Source organism: Pristiophorus japonicus, chromosome 5 (assembly GCF_044704955.1).
Source record: "Pristiophorus japonicus isolate sPriJap1 chromosome 5, sPriJap1.hap1, whole genome shotgun sequence".
NCBI lineage: Eukaryota > Metazoa > Chordata > Chondrichthyes > Pristiophoridae > Pristiophorus > Pristiophorus japonicus.
The window spans coordinates 270,851,324-270,856,453 of NC_091981.1; the positions used below are offsets into that span (position 1 = coordinate 270,851,324).

The window sequence follows — 5,130 nt, forward strand, 5'->3', positions numbered from 1 at the left end:
GATGGGTCAAATGATGTCCTTCTGTGCCTTAAATTTCTATGGTTCTATGTGATATGTTAAGCAGCAGCTTGTTAAATGATATTTTTAGATTGCCTATCAACTACCTTAATTGCCGACACACATGCGACCTGCATTACTATTCAACTCAGCAACTCAGATTCAGACGGAGATTTGGAACTGGTGTTGAAAATGAAAGAAGTCGGCCTAAGCTTGGAAATGTGAAATTCCCTCGCAATCGCGTCCGTTCCATGCATTCTCTATGAATTGAGGCCTGCCTTATTTGTAATAATACCTCCTGCGCACATATATGGGCTGGATTTTCGGTTTTCTGCAGCTCCTGTTGGTGCCCCAGAGGGACGGCAATGGCGGCGGTAAGTACTTCTGGGCGGGCGACCAGCTTCGAGCGCCCCGCCGGGACATTCGGTGCCGGTTTTGACGGGATTTACCGCCCGGAAGAGGCTCTGTAGAGCGCCGTGCTGGGAACGCCTGTTGAAAGCAGGTGGTTCGAGCTGTAACGGCCGCAGTGAGGTCAGTGATGTCAACCTCAGCTAAGTGTGATTGTTTTTTAAAAATTCTTTTGCCGATTTATGTTGTGGTGGCGTGAGTTATTTATTGAGAATGTTTTTGTTGTTTTTTTTTCAGGTTTCTCCCCCCCTCCCCCCCCCCAGCATTCTGAGGCCGGCTGTTTAGCTTGTGATTTACGTACGCTCAGACGGCCTAGTGCCCCAACACCTCCCTTAGCGCCCCACTCCACACTCAGGGCCCAGCTGATGAATTTTGTTGATTGAGGCGCAAACTGTTCCCGGGCGCAAACTTTACCGGCCCGCCGCCATTACCGCCCCGAAATGAGCAGAACCGAAAATGCGGCCCACTTTATATTTCAGCTGCTTTGTTCACCAGAGCCTTTACTGGAGAAGCCATGGGGGAACCTAGCACGTTCCCAGCAATGGATCTAAAGATTTGTTATTCATCCTCCAGCCTGCAGTGTTGACTTCTGTCAGAACTCAATTAGAAGATTACACAGGAAGAGGCACATCGAGTAAAGATTGTTGCATTGCCACAGATCTCTTCTGAAAAGATAAAGACTAATGTTAGCCAGACAGCTGTGATTTTGTGTGCCATGCCACTGAACATCAACATCTCATTACGTCTTCTGGGACTATTGTGCTTTAGATCAGCTCAAAATTACATTGAGCATTAACGTGTTAACAAAGACAATTACAATTTACCTCTAAATGCTGCCTGTAGTCTATGACTTTGATATATATTATCAGGAGTGCCAGTCATTGTAATGTTGTTTGTAATCATTACATTTTTGAATTTGTTAGAAATGACTGAAGTGCCTTTAAATTATTTGTTAATGTACTCGACAACATGGAGCATTAAGAGTCACATTCGCCTCAAATTGCCAAAGCACGATGAAGATTGTTGTACCAATTTTAAATAGATGGAGAGAAATAACAACATTTTTGGCTGCCTGTCAATTAGCATAATCATTCTGTCCCGGGTTAATCAGACACCACAAGTAATTAAAAAATAAATTCTCCCCTGAAACAGAATCATCCTGAGTAAGATGCTGAGATCCTGATCTCATCACCAAATTGCAGATAATTGCTCTAAATGTCTCTGTTGCACAGTGAAAGCAATCTATGTCCTTTTTATTGAGAACAAAGAGCAAACAGGAAGCAATTTTCGTAATAAATTCCATGCGACGACAAACCTTTTCTCTTTGCAACAGTGCACTCTCCTTTGATGTGATCTTGCTGTTTGTTATGGTAATTCGAAGCCCTGGCAGTGGCAATCGAGCTGTACCTGGGGAAAATCAGCAACAGAGTTGCATATGGCTAAATACAGATCACTGGAAGACCTTCACCATTTCAAGCCATACTGCAAATGACAGGGGCAGTGGGGAAGTGGTACCGGGGTTGGGGTGGGGGGAAGGGGTGTGATTTCCTCTGTGTGCTGTGTAATAAAACTTTTAATGCAGAAGCAGAACTCTCCCCCTCCCCCCCCACCCCATCCCATAAACCTTGGAAGTGTCGCCATACAAGTATAATGCCAGCATTTCATTTCTGCCTTGTCATTTGAAATAAATTCATGACACTAATCTTGCCAAACAGGACTGCATTCTTTATCGTATTAGTACACGCCAAGGTCACAGACCGTGGGGAGCATTTAAAGGCCTTTTCCAGTTGCCCTTTTCTCAAATGTGGACTGCCATTGATAGCTTGCAGTCAATACAATGTGAAAAATGTCATTCAGAAGTTTTGAAGCAACTGGGAATTCTGGAAGTGCACAGTCGGAAGACCAGCATTAGTAAAGAGAAAAGAGAGGTTAACAAAAATCTTTTTCCAAACGGAAAATTGGAAGATAAGCAAGTAGAATCTGAAGAAAGGGGAGGTGAGAACAAATAATCTAAAAACGGATGAAAGGGAGAAAGTTCCTTGGGTTGAATGACCTGCAGCCCGTTGAAAAGAACAGCAGGAAAGTGTTAAATGATACAAAGGCTTGTTTCAGTGAGCAGAAAAACATTTTAAAAAGCCACAAAAGAAAGAGCTGAGACAGTGAGGGATTTGCCATGTTGTTTAAAAATTGTTCATTTGGCAAATTCATTGCGTTTAACTGTTAACATTCACAACGCAAAGAAATTTGTAGACTGAAAAACTGCAGCATATTTGCCTTCTGCCACTGGCCTTACTTGAGAAAGGATATACTTGACTTAGAGGGAGTGCAAGAAAGGTTCACTCGACTGTTTCTTGGGATGAGGGGTTTGTCCTATGCGGAGACATTGAGTAGACTAGGCCTCTAGTCTGATGGAGTTTAGAGGAAAGATATATGGTGCGAAATTGCATACCGCCCCGGCCGGTTTTGGGGCAGTACCAGCTGTGAGGTGGGACTTCCTGCAGAAGTCCGGCCGTGTGAGCTAAATTGGGCTTACTGCCCCCGAGAGGTGCAGCGCACAATCTCGCGCTCCACTTCCTCTCAGGGTCGAGTCTGGGGCGCTGACCAATGCAAAATTTCCAGTGCTGCGCAGAGAGGAGCGTAGCGCTGGCGGGAACAAGGGCCCCCCCACCCTTCCATTAAAGGGGGGGGGCACACGGCCGACTCGCAGGAGAGAGAAAGGGTCATCGCCAGAGCACTAGGGAGCAGGGTGCTGTGGCAGCAGCCCGGCACAGAAGCGGAGTGGACCCCGCGATCTGAAGGTGAGAAGGTTGCGACTGGTAAGTTGCCCATTTAAAACATTTTCAGCGCTGCACCTTTCCTTTAATTTTTGGCCCCGCGAACGGCCCAACGCCCACGGCAGCCTCACGGGGTGCCACTGAATTTTCGCTCCAGGGCGAAAACGGGTCGCTGCGCAACAGCCCGGGCGTTAGCGGTTAGCGCCGCCGCTGAACTAATCTGGGCCGCTGCTGCCCAGAGAACTCCACCCTCCATGACCCCATTCCCCGCCCCCCCCTCAACATAACTTGCCGGCGGACGCACAGGCCCGCTCTCGAGGCCTCACTCCATCGAGCTACGCCCGGTCGTCTGTTTGGTGTTCCGCAGCTCGTCTGCCAGACTCAAATGAGGCCGGGGCCACAAAATGGCCAGGCGGCCTCTTCATCACCTGAACGGGCGGACACTCATCGTACCCCACTGATCGGTCGTTTAAAAAAACCAAACAACAACCCTATCATCTTCAATGAGTTTATTTAATAAATTAGCATCGAGAAACAATACAATAAAACTGCTGCCAGGAACCTTAGATCGCAGTTTCAAATTGGGTAGATGTATATCAAATTGTGGACAATTGGGAATAGGTCTGTACATTAATTATAATGCCCACATGATATCCATCAACCAGTCGGGTTTTGCTTTTGTCCTTGATTTAACTATTTCCTCACTCTTCATTCGGTTGCATTCATTTTCACCTGACATACAGGATTGCATTAATAAACCAAAACAAAAGCGATATTAACAGCTACAAGTACCAGCAAGATAATATTGATTGAAGACCGACAGAGGCTGTTGTGAGGTGATCGCTAGCGATTGATTCAGATTTCACATGGGAGCTTAACAAATACGTTGTGTGTCATTGATCAAGAGACAATCACTGGGATATTGGGAACACGGTGTGTAATATTGTTCACAGATCTCGATGTATCTGTCCAGTCCATTAATACAATCAAATTTGAGTACGAATGAGCCTTCTGTTTCCTCTCTCCTGTTTTATGTTGGTTAAACAAGTGTCTGCCTGGGTTATTTCTCCTTTCATCTTTTGATAAATTTATTGTTTGTCCTATTTTGGACTCTCATGAGAAATGACTCCGGATTTTCGCCGACTTTGCGACTGGGTTTTTGCCACGATTTGAACCTCCGCGGCGGAAACCCGGTCGGCGGGATCCTTGGTGATCTGTTTGCGGCGGTGCTTCCACGTAGTGCCGGGGAGAGGTGTGTCGACGTGCAACAACGCAGATTGCGTTTGTGTTGTACTTTCGGACTCTCCCGAACTTTCCGCCACACCCAGAATACGGACAGGGTCAAACCTGTCAGTGCAGCCCTGCCAGCAGTGGTATGTATGAAGACCTGCAAAAAGGTAAGTTAAAGTTTTTATTTTTTAATTATTTTTCAGCGATTTAGTAGGTAAGAGTTTTTTGAAAGTCCTGTGAATGTTTTTTTGCAATTTCCCCGCCCCAAGGCCTCTCTCACAGCGCTACCGGCTCCAGAAACTGGCGGTTTGCGCCGCCAATCCTCGTGCAATGTTGACTTTACCAATGCACCTCGTGTAAAGGCTGAAAGTTAGGCCTATAAATGGTAGCACAGAGAAAACGGTAATTTTGGCGTACCTCAATTATCCTCCAGATAGAGGTTACAGCATCTCCCCTGAAGGCATTATTTATTTTTTAGATTTATTCTTAAATGTATTTCTCTCTTTGGTTGTTTTTATGTTTCCTCCCCTTGCTTTTTAGTTATCACAATGGTGGCCATAGTGCAGAGGATAGATAGGTAGCAAAGTTCTCAGGCTTCTGTCCAAGAGGTGTGGCCAAAACAGCCCAGAGTGAGTTGCACCCTCCTCCTCCACCCCCCATCCCCCCTCCCCTCCTCCCCTCCTCATCTCCTCATCCCCCCCCTCCCCTCCTCATCCCCCCC

General features: G+C 46.4%; 1 long non-coding RNA gene across 1 annotated transcript in view; it reads left to right on the top strand.

Moving 5' to 3' along the window:
* The first annotated feature begins 4,436 nt into the window (after positions 1-4,436).
* Positions 4,437-5,130, top strand: part of LOC139264008 (uncharacterized) — a 30,023-nt gene continuing 29,329 nt past the window's right edge. The window contains exon 1 of the long non-coding RNA XR_011593275.1: positions 4,437-4,576. This is a non-coding gene — a long non-coding RNA (uncharacterized lncRNA). The remainder of the gene's footprint in view (positions 4,577-5,130) is intronic.